We start from the raw sequence: 13,166 nt of genomic DNA on the forward strand, positions 1-13,166 counted from the left end.
TCATCATCAGACACAGTTTTCGTTCAATATATTCTTGCAATTTCGGGAAAAAAACCTCTTATTTCATCACATAAAATAAATATTCGATACGTTAAAATATATTTTCATTCATAATTTTGATTTTGAAAGCATGTTTATTCCATCCATCATTATGTTCGCCTTCCAATGAAAGCACACGAAGCATATTGCCGTCTACGCGAATATACTCATCAAAATCAGAATCCGAATAGGATTACGATTCCAATAATAAAAAAGCAAAAGCAGCAGGTTTTCCATATTCATAGTCTTTTTTTTAGATTTTCCAAAACAATACTCGAAACTTGACAGTTCAGTATAGTTGTATTGGGGAACCCGAGTGCGAACCCGTGAAACATCTCAGTGTAAAGCTAACAGCTTCGGGGTGTACCTAGTGCGAAACTAGGTTGAAACTGAGTGAATAAAAAAACGTTTTGACGGCAGTTAGTGTGAACGGCAGGAACTGAACGAAAACGAATTCGCTATTATTCGGTAGCGAGTAAACGTCAATCGATCCGAAGAATTACGAACGCACCCATACCACGAAATTTTACATTTGAATTGCATGTATGGGGCTACTCACAACCGAGCTACTTCAAAGTTTTTTTTTGTTTTTGAACGAGCGAGTAGCTCCATACATACAAATCAAATGTCAAATTTCGTGGTAAGGGTGCGTTAGTAATTTTTCGGATCGATTGACGTTTACTCGCTACCGAGTAACTCACAACGTCTAAATACGGGTTTGTTGTTATTCCTTTTTGTATACTTTAGAAAAATATCAAAACTGAAGGAACGAAGTAGGCAGGATATATTCCCAGCGCTTTCCGACGACTCAGGCCATCTACACACTAGGCAACCTAAGTTGGAAATCAACTTAACGAATATCGCAAGAAAGTTGAGAGCATGAATAATCAAATGGGTGCATACCCAACAAACATTAAATCGTATAACTTTGCACATGATAAGTTACATATAATTTCGTATCAAATCACAATCGCATAAAATATGAATCAAAATATCGATCATATATATCTAAAATCGCATAAAATGCAAAAACACGATTTTCCATGTCATCGATGGATTGAGTGGTATCGTTGTCGTATCAAATCGCATATCAGTCCAAAAAGCATCGCATATCGTTATATGCGGCTTTATATGCGTACAAAATATGGCATATTCGTATATCGCCTCCACTTTTGTGTGTATATGCAAGTTATCTGCATCATATATCATACAAATGTGTCTTGGTTGTATGTATATCGCCTCCAATTATAGCTATTCATACGACTTAATGTTTGCTGGGTACACACTAGGCGACTGCCCAGCAAACATTAAATCGCAAAACAAGCGTATATATAACATCATATGCCCTAAAATTTGGATGGCATATAATGCGCCTAACTGGCATATGCATGCAAAAATGGAGGCCATATACATACATGGCAAATGCTTACCGAATTTGTTTAGATGAATATGCAACTTTGACCTGCTATAATAGCGATTATGTTGAATTGAACTGCGATCTAATATGAATATAATCATGAATTGTCAAAGCACCAAATACGACTTTTGCCATACTCATATACGATTTATTACAGACATAGAAAAAAAAAGGCTCAAAATATTTTCGTGAAATGTATGTTATAGCCTCACGAATCGCCATTTTTATATATGAGTATTTATATTTGTAGAAATAACAATTGTTTGATTGACTTATGTTGGGAGTGGAATATGAATGTTTAAAATGGCACAGATTGATGTTTGGTGAAAACTGCTGCGATGTGGGTTCAAACTCCGGTCGTCTGGATTATCATCCACCAGCTATCTGAAATTTAATTCAACAGCAGTTAAAACTTTCGAGTGTATCAGCATTTCATTGACATTTCAATATGATGTATAAAGAACATATTTTATTAGGATCTAATATAATTTACTGTTTCATGATTTTCTTCAACATGCAACACGATTTACTACAGTACTGAATCGATTTAAATTATACGCTTCTACGACACACAAACTGTATCAGCGTAATATTCCAGCAAACATTAAATCGTATAGTTTTGCACGTGCCAAGTCTTACAAGAAATCCGAATAAACCATAATCGCATATAATATCAATCAAAGTATGTATCGTGTATATTTGAAATCGCATAAAATGTAAAAACTCGATTTTATTTATCATTATCAAATTAAGTCGCAGTTCGGTATAATAAACATCAATTTTATGATGTACATTGTCGTAAAATATATTTAATCCGCATCATATATTACGTATATTACGCTGATGCAGTTTGTGTGTCGTATAAGCGTATAATTTAAATCAATTCAGTACTGTAGTAAATCGTGTTGCATGCTGAAGAAAATCATGAAACAGTAAATCATATTAGATCCTAATCAAGGATGGAAAACAAGGGAGCATGATCTGATTTACGATTAATCGCAAACTGCACAGATCACAATCTGTGCAAACTGCGACTAACTATTAATCCTCACCCATCATAACCAAATGATTTTCTCTTGGTAACTCTGAGTTGACCAAAGCATTGCTAGACTGAAACTAGTTCGAATAATTGAGTTACTCTCCTTCCTCGTTTTGTTTTCAACTCCTAACAAGAATTTGCTCCATGGGAATGAGTGTCTCTATGATGTACGATTCTCGCTCTCTCGTCCGGGCGTTCAATTTTCCTTTCCGAGCGCGTTTACTTCGATGAAACTGGGTAAAATAAAAAAATGCGCTACAGCAGATAGGACGACTTTAATGTTCCATGTTTCACAGAGGATTTCTCAGATGGTGTTTAAATGTGATTAAATCAAGAGACTACAAACAATAATCCCACTCAAATCACTAATTTTATGAGTTAATGTAAATGCGTTATTGGCCAAGGCTATTACGACATCGAACACGTAGTCTTGCGAGATATATTTTTCCGCCTGCCCAAATACAGACCACTTTTTTCGGAGCCGAGTAAACTGGTGTCTAGAAAAGACCTTGATTACCTTGAATTAATCAAAAAACATAAATTAGCGCAAATATGTCAACATGTGTTTTTTTTTTGTGTAAGCACGTAAATATTTGCTCATAATTTTTTTGGATTGTGGAACTCTACATAATTTGTATGCAGATAGACTATCCACAGTTTGTGGGGGGATGGAATACTCATACAACTCAAATGGATAATGATTATCTGTATCACAAAGCTGAGAAATTTTTTGACGTTTTGTTTTACTATTGATTCATTAAAAAAAAAGCTTTATTTTTAAATGTTTTCTTATCCTGAGACTGGCTCATCATATTGTACTGCTACTAAAACCGTAGGCTAACTTCAAGGATATTTTTTATTCATTTTCGGCGAATAATCAATAGAGTGCCGTGTTATGAAACATCAGAATAATAGCAAAAACAATATTACGATCATAAGGTGTTGGACAGGTTATTCCAGACGAAATTGGAATATATTCCATCTGATCATCTTTAGAAAGGTTAATGACCTTCAAAGGATAAATTTATCTTGGGCACATTGAATTGAAGTTCATGACTTCCAGTCGGGCGTTTATTCGCTCTGATAGTAATTGTGTGGTCCTCACAAAGCATATATTCCAATGCCGTCAGTTCACTGAAATTATTCGTATACCGTTTGATGATAAGGTAGGATGTTGATAATCATTTGCTGCGATACATATTGTTCCAAAAGTATTCATTCGACAATATGAAGACTGAATACCTGAAATTAACCAGATTCAACCATGCAAATCTGCGGTCAAAACAGTATGTACACTTGAGAGATGCAACAAGTATGAAGGGATATAAAAAAAAACATTAGTCATTCGATAAATCTACTGCCACATATGTCGGAAGTCCACGATACATGAATATCATACGTCCATACTATTTCATTACATTTATTCGCAACGAAGAACGTAACCACACAGAATCAAATATGTGAATCGTTTTATCTACAAAATAAAAAAGGGTCTGAAATTCAATTGAATTCGAAAGGTGTTTCGTGAAGTCATTAATTGAATTACTATTGGAAAAATTATTTGGAGAGAAATGTGAATGTTCAGAACTATTGGAATCTAAAAACGATTTTGGGCGGGATGAGATTCGCCCAAATCTGCTGGTAATAAAATTAATCAATTGCATCCATTACCCGTCTGCTGTTTATCGGGCGGGAGACGACAGCAAAATAAAATCGACACGAGACTGAGTCAGCCACTCACTGCGGTCTGTGCAATAGAGAATAAAAAATCCCTCGATGAGTGTCGTAAGATTTCAGTTGATCGTCTCTTGTTACTCTTTACGATCAAGAACTCATCATCTGCTCTATGGAATGGGATTAATCGTTTGTGGCTTGCACTCACGATAAAACTTGAGTAGTAGAAGTAATGCTTCGAGAGTGCAAGCAGTGGGGATTCCGCTCTCATATTGCTTTTTTGAGATCTTGGTAGCTCACCGTTCCAAGTATTCTCTCTGTGTACATATGAAGAATAAAAGAGCCTCGCCTGCTGGGGGTGATTTAAAAACATCCGACTAGAGGGATATACTTATTCATCGATCGTTGAATGTGAATTTTTACCATCCCTGATCCTAATAAAGAACATATTACATCATATTGAAATGTGAATGAAATGCTGATGCACTCGAAAGTTTTAACCGCTGTTGAATTAAATTTCAGACAGCCGCGCGAGATAGCTGGTGGATGATCCGGAGACGATCGGAGTTCGAACCCACATCGGAGCAGTTTTCACCAAACATCAATCTGTGCCATTTTAAACATTCATATTCCACTCCCAACACAAGTCAATCAAACAATTATTCTTTCTAAAAACATAAATACTCATATAAAAATGGCGATTCGTGAGACTATAATGAACATTTCACGAAAATATTTTGCGCCATTTGTTTTTTTTATGTCTGCAATAAATCGTATATGAGTATGGCAAAAGTCGTATTTGGTGCTTTGACAATTCATGAATATAATCATATTAGATCGCAATTCAATTTCAACATAATCACTATTATAGCCGGTCAAAGTTGCATATTCATCCAAACAAATTCGGTAAGTATTTGCCATGTATGTATATGACCTCCACTTTTGCATGCATATACCAGTTAGGCGCATTATATGAAAACCAAATTTTAGGGCATATGATGTTATATATACGCTTGTTATGCGATTTAATGTTTGCTGGGATACGCATTTGATGTGGATTAAATATATTTTACGACAATGTACATCATAAAATTGATGTTTATTATACCGAATTGCGACTTAATTCGATAATGGCATATAAAATTGAGTTTTTACATTTTATGCGATTTCAAATATACACGATACATACTTTGATTAATATTATATGCGATTATGATTTATTCTGATTTCTTGTAAGACTTGGCACGTGCAAAATTATACGATTTAATGTTTGCTGGGGAGGGCTTTGGACACTTTAGAAGTAATGTAAGCTATATGATCACGAAAGGTTACTTTAGAGTCTAACATAACTCCAAGGTATTTGATAATGTCCACACATCTCAAAATTTCACCGTGCAGTCTATATTCAAAGCTTATCAATGTGCGCTTTCGAGAAAACTTAATAGCCGAACATTTGGATGGATTTAAGGTCATTCTATTCGCTGCGCACCATTCAGCTGGCGACTTTCAATGTGGGGTCATAATTTGGGCGCCAAACTCAATGTTTACAAAAAAAAAGTCCAATTAGAGGTAAAAATGTCCAAATAAACATGCCACATTACAGGTCTGTCCAATTAGCAAAATGTCGCATTAAATGTAAATTACTGTAATATATTAATTTCATTTGCAAACAGTTATTGGCGATCTAACGCAAAACGTAAACGATCGGTGAGACATCTGGATTTTGTTTTTGAATTAAGAAAATGATGATAATGTAACCTAAAACTCAAAAACAAATCACGTATATTTTACTTACGGACTTTCCAAGGCAGTTCTCACATGCAGGAACCATGCATTTTTCAACTTGTTTTTGATGGTGCTCTCGAATTTCCTTTTTTTATTCAACCATTGCCAACATTTATACAGTTTTCACTACTGAAAGAGGAATGAAAATAACATGTTATATAGAAAATTGCGCAGAATTAATTTTCTTCCAAACTAATCGCAATCAAATAATCTTTTATGACTATAACATTGTAATTTATGGAAAGAACTACAAACCTTCCAGAAGCTCACATTGCAAAATTTAAAACCATCATCACTTTCACCGCAGCGCCGTCTAGGTGTACATTTGTACGTTAGATCGCCAATTGATATATTTTTTTTTGTAATGCGTCATTCAGAAAATATAATTAAAAAAACGAGCGATATAATATTTTCAAATTGAAATCTTTTTCCTATCTGGCATCTCTGCTACAGCTAAAGAACGGAGAGAGACAAATGGAAACAAACTGACGTCATATCACCAAGAGAGGGAGACAGATTATTCTTTAATAATTGATTCTCTCGCATCTCATAACTCACAGGCTGAGGACATAGTAAACGCGGTGTGGTGAGATGCGATGCGATGCGGAGCAATGAATTGGAGTTCATCGCGTGCTATGACATACTGATCGTTTCAGATCGCGCGTTTTGACATAGGACTATGTCTTTGATTTCTAGCAAGGGCGGTCACTCTACGAAAAATGTAACGATTTATTAAGAGTTTTGAAACGCATATTACTCAAAATGGTTATTGCGACATATGATGTGTTATACATATATCATAAGACAGGAAATTTATCCAGTCTTTTTTTTTGCTTGAAACATGAACAGAGAATATAGTAAAAAAGTCACAGAAGGTTGTGTCCGAGACACGACCGCATAGTTGACGTAGGATTACGTTAGGCTATCTGTCGCATGCTGATTTTGGATGTTTGAAAAAAGATATTGTTAAACTCTTTGATAATGATCTGATGGCCCTGAAAAAGGCCGTTTGATTTGGTTGTTGGGTATTTTTTGTTCATTTCACCAGTGTTACAATCGAGCTTTCGGTATCAGTGATAGAAAGTTGTTTCAGCTCCGATGCACGTTTACGAGATTGGCGCTCATATTGCGTGAACATATATTCCGACATATTTACTCGCGTAAAACTTTATGGAGCAACAAAAACAACAATTCACTTCTGTTGTTTTTTGGCAGCGGTAGCTTTTTCGGAGCCGCTGCTGCTTATTTCTGTTTTTATTTTGGTGGTTTTCGTTGACACGCCACGTCGAGCTAAACGGCGAATAGCGAATTTGATACACTGGATATTGTCATGTAGAACCTTGCGATACGCTTCGATCCTCCTTTGCCTTCCTTGCCGCATGAAGTCATGTTGGTTGATGTTGATCTGATGTGACCACACTTAAAACACTAAAAACATATATGTTTACCGACCTGAGCGTCGCGAACAAAATGAGAAATCTGACTGAGCAGCAGCATCAGCAAAAAGAGAGAACATGCCTGAAACTTTCTGCTCATGATGTTTGCTGTTGCCATCAGTACTGGACCGATGCGGGACACAGCTCGATTGTTGATGTTAGGCCTCGATGTTTACCGCCGCTGCTGCTGCTACTGCCACTTGAGTTCGATATGAGACACAGCTCAATTGTTGGCCGCTCAGATTCGATGCTCGTCTTGAAGTTCACTGCTGCACTTTCACGATTCCAAGAAGCGTGTGCTCGCACTTCTGATGGAGAGAGCGTGCCCGAAATGCTCCGCTCGCGATGCTTGCTGCTGCCACTAGTAGAGTAGTAGTAGTTTGTCGCTGCTTATACTGCCATAGAAGCTTTATGTGAGGCACAGCTAGCCTATTGACCACACAGCTTCGATGCTCGTCTATATATTAGCCGCGTCCACTGCTGCTGCTCTCCACTGTTGTCCGTTCCACGTCCGTTGTAAAAATGAATAAAATCCACGAACGCTCCATCCTTTTATATCATTTGGTATGTGTGAAGTAGGCGCCTCCTCCTCGATTGTCATGCAGCTTGCCGGTGAACGAACGTATCGGGCGCGAAAAAGAAATGACGTCAATTTCGATCAATCAGGCCTAGGTATCTTCTGTTTGGATAGTGGTTGAGATTTTTTAATCGTTCGATTGTTAGTTACATGATATATATTATTTTATTCAATGTGAAAAATTATTATGGAGTGCCGACAACGTATGATGCAAACATCTAATCAATCCATCATGAAATGAATGAGCAATAAGCGTTTGAAATTGGACGGGTCGCTCATTTATTTTCTAACGATCATTTATTTTCTAACCGGGAAGCAGTTGACATACTACGCTGCGCTTTTATGTACATGAAAAACCACTTTTAACATGCGGGGAAAAAATCTCATATGAAAATTGCCAGATGTCAATGTTGCCAAGCGTAGTTATTGATGGTTAACGAATGTCGTCTATAGACGACATCCACGCGACGAGCTGTGTGTACGAGCGTCGTCTTTAGACGACATGAAATTCATACTGCTCTTCGATCACACCAGCGCGATGTGCATACTTTTCGGCGCAGTGCTTCGTACAGGGGTAGCACTTCGGCGGAGCACACTGCCGTAATGAAAGGGTTAAACCGACGCCGAACCGAATAGCGATGAACGCACCCATATCACGAACTTCGACATTTGATTTGCTATTATGGTGCTACTCGCCTGTGTAGTTCGCGCAAAGGCATCGGCAAAATATTATTTTAGAACATTCCTTGAGGCATTTGTCTGAAACGTGCTGTGTATGACCGGAGCCGTTTCGCTATATATATATGCATACATATGTCATTCGCCACCCTTACCGCATACAGTCAGGTTGGTTGATGGAAAGTATGTTTCTGACGTGATAAGTTTCCTGTTAGTTGCACATGATCAAAGAAAATGTAAAAGTAAACAGTATTTTTGATCGTAGTTTTATATCATTTTTATGATAAGTGGAAAACAATAAATTAAACTCTTTCTTTTCAAAGCAATATCGAAAGTCCAGAAAAGAACTGGAATGGTTAAATGGGTTGTATGGAATCTGCTGCGTGCTAATGTAATGAGGTTTAAGTCGGATGTAGTAGTTGTTAACTTTTTGGCAGCGGTAGTTTTTTCGGAGTCGCTGCTGCTTTCCTTGGCTTTGGCATCTTCGGCTTCTGTGCGTCGGTTTGCAAGGGTTTCGTTGACACCATCACGGTGAGCTAAACAACGGAGAGCGGGTTTGATACACTGGATGTTGCCATGTGGAACCTTGCGATACACTATTCCTTAACCGGGTCCTTTGTCTCCTTTACCTCCATAACCGCATCCAATGGTATTGGTTGATGTGAACAGGAGTACCAGCAATGCACTCTAGAAACACATATGTTTATCGATCTGAGCGTCCAACAAGAATGAGAAATCTGACTGAGTAGCAGCAGCAGTAGAGAAAGAGAGAATGCCTGAAACTCCCTACTCATGATATTTGTTGTTGCCAACAGTAGTGGACCGATGCGAGACACAGCTCGATTGTTGAGGTTCAGCCTCGATGTTTACCGCCGCTGCTGCTGCTACTGCCACTTAGGGGCTGTCCACATACCACGTGGACAACTTTAGGGGGGGTAGGGGGTACGAAAATGTCCACGATTGTCCATGGAGAGGGAGGAGGGGGTTCAGATAATGTCCACGTGGATACATAAAATGAATATTTTTGAAAATACATTAATATCCATAATCAATAAAGAATAAAATCTGCTCTGCATTTTTATCAAATTTCAATCTTGCCGCCCCTTGCGAGTACTCCGTATTTATCAATAAGAGACCATATTTTTTCATATTGTTGAACTGTTTCGCTGAAATGTGTATTTTGAGAGTAACGCACATGAACTGAGAGTGATGGATTTATTTACATTGGCAGAAGAGGATCATACATTCCGCCAGGACGAAGATACCACTAAAGTATGTTATGACGGATTTACATTAGGGAGATCTATAGCTATAGATGAATTTATTCACGTGAAAAAAGGTGTAAACAGATGAGAATAAATATGATACACTTATTCGAGGTATATATAACTTGAATAAATTCACCATATGTAAACGCTTGTGAATTTCTCACTGGAGAGAAATCACTAAAGTTGGATGCAGTTCTACTTCAGGTGAATAAATTCACCGAAAATATGAATATATTCATTATAGAAGTTCACGCTAGTGTAAACGGTTGATGCGATTTCTATAAATCTACAATATATCGGTTCCATACTTTTGCGTCTTGTGTCTGGTGAGATTGGAAAGGAATTCCGTTTAATGTGCTTCTACAGAGCTTCGATAGATTCTAACAAGAACTGCTTATAACTAAACGAAACTAAAGTCCAGAATAAACTAACATAATTAGCCAATAAAATAGACGTCATATCCATCGTCATATCACATCCATCAGGACAATGTCAATCTTCCTTCTCTTTGACAACCTGGCCGAAAATGTTAGGTTTGCCTGAGAAGGGCTATTTCACCCGCCATCATCACCAGATATTGCACTTTCCGGTTATCAATTTTTCAGGCCACTTTTCTTGAGCGCAATAATTTCGGCCCATTGGGTAGCATGGAAAAGAACCTTGTCCAGTTTTTTTTACGAGAAACCAAACAAGTGTTGGGAGGTTGGGTTTTGAAATTGCGGAAGGATCGATTCAGCAATACCTTACACTGTGTAAACTAGGCATAAGAATTAACCAATCAATATTAAAAAAAACTTCGTAAAGAAACTCGATGTTTGGAAGCCACATGAATTATAGTAAATTTTTGCTACATTTTGTAAATTTTGGACTGAATTTTCATCAGAAAATCGATCACGATGTATAGAAATGGGTAAAATACGATATTGTTTGCAAAGATCATGGGATAAGCAAGACAAACCACTGCAAATAACTTCAAAGCCAGGATTACACAAAAAGGGACGCGGTGTGTATGGTGGAACTGGAAGCGAATCTCCGATTATGAGGAGTTACATGACCAAAAGGTTAATTCCGTGTTGTACGGTTCACAACTGGATAGATTTCACGAGGCGATTATGGAAGAAACCACCAGAATCGATCAACAGAAAAGTGTCACATAAATTTTTGATGACGCTCCAAAAAATTAGGGCGATTAGTTGGGAATTTTTGATGCATCCATGGTTTATCCCAGACTTTGCAAACATAATTGCGATCTATTAAGAAATGATCGAGATATAAGCGTCCGAAATTTTTAGACGTAGTCCTACATAAAAAAAGAACATTCAGAAATTAAACAGAAAAACGCGAATACTTTTTAAATGACCCAATACATTCGAATAATTGTGTGTTTGTAAGAATGATACTTTGGATTTTTTTCCCTTAAAGTCGGCACGAATTCGGGAACAACCTAATATTTTCCAAGTCTTACGAGGTTGAACAGAAAAATCATTGGTAGATGAAGCCAGCGATCACGATACAGGTTTATTGTTCATTTGAGCCGCCATTTGTGTGTTAAACAAACTAACACTACATAATTTAACACGACATTCTTATAACTTGAACATCATGATGATACCGATATCGATTTTTTATCACTGCTGCTTTGTCTTGCGATTCCAATAACGATTTCGTAATGAAGCCCTAGATTTCATTGTCTGATTTTTTTTTTGAAAACATATAACAGTTCGGCTGAAAAGTAACACAGTAAAACGATTTGCAACTTTTCGATACCATTTTTATAGTAATCTTTCGGTTTTTCCTCAAAATAGGCCTCGGTTTCGGTAATCACTTCATCATCGGTCTTAAGTTTCTTGCCAGCGTACATTCTCTTCAGGTCTGCGAACAGAAAATAGTCGCTGGGGGCCAGATCTGTAGAATACGGTGGATGCGGAAGCAATTCGAAGCCCAATTCATGCAATGTTGCCATAGTTTTCATTCGTTTGTGATTTTTCAATTTTTTCACAATAATAAAAGTTGCTTCACTCTCAATGCTGTAACTCACGAACCAATCGACCGATTGCTGTCAAATTTTGACACGTATCCATGATGGTGCTTTGTGATTGTCAAGTATATTTTTGCAAGCGGTTCCATCTAGACGTCAACCTTATGAATTTTTCAGCCGAACTGTTACAGCTCAACCAAATAAATAAAATTGGCAAATAATTGTATATGATTATAAAGAATGATAATAAGAATAAGAAAAAAAGAATTCCCGAGAATAGATTCTCAAGTGATTTTTTTATATGGATTTCAGCGGTAAAAACAACCTGACAGCATAAATGGAATTTAGAAGAAACTAAAGAGCGATACAAATAACTTCCCGGAGAATGCTGGATAGAGAATAAACGAATTTAAAATAAACCGCTATTATTATTTAAGCTAACATTGTTATCCATAAAACTATAGAACACAAAATAGAATCAATCCCAAAATGAAATTTAAGAGAGGTTCAATTTTATTTGGATTTTTTTAGAAATAATTGGTGTAATGTCCACGTGGACAACAGGGGGAGGGGTATAGTAAATGTCCACGTTTGTCCACGGAGGGGGAGGGGGGGTTCAAAAACACGATTTTTCTGTCCACGTGGTATGTGGACAGCCCCTTATGTGAGACACAGCTCAATTGTTGGCCGCTCAGATTCGATGCTGCACTTTCACGATGCCAAGAAACGTTCTCGCACTTCTGACGGAGAGAGCGTGCCTGAAACGATCCGCTCGTGATGCTTGCTGCTGCCACTAGTAGTAGACCGGTTTCAACAACCGTTGCTACTGTTTGCCGCTGCTTATGCTGCCATAGAAGCTCGATGTGAGACACAGCTCGCATTTTGACTGCTCAACTTCTATGCTCGCCTATATATTAGCCGCTTTCACTGCTGCTGCTCTCCACTTGTTGTTGTCCGTTCCACGTCCGTTGTAAGAATGAATGAGATCCACGAATGCTCCTTGCTTTTATATCATTTGGTATGTGTGATGTAGGCGCCTCCTACTCGATTGCCATGCAGCTTGCCGGTGAGAGAACGAATCGGGCGCGAAAAAGAAATGACGTCAATTTCGACCAATCAGGACTGGGTATCACTGTTTGGATAGGGGTTGAATTTTTTCAATTGTTCGATAGTTAGTTATATGATATATACTATTTTATTCAATGTGAAAAATTGTTATGGAGTGCCGTAATCGTTTGATGCAAAAATCTCATCAATCCATCATGAAATGAATGA

The sequence above is a fragment of the Toxorhynchites rutilus genome, chromosome 1, assembly GCF_029784135.1.
Source record: "Toxorhynchites rutilus septentrionalis strain SRP chromosome 1, ASM2978413v1, whole genome shotgun sequence".
In the NCBI taxonomy this organism is placed as follows: domain Eukaryota; kingdom Metazoa; phylum Arthropoda; class Insecta; order Diptera; family Culicidae; genus Toxorhynchites; species Toxorhynchites rutilus.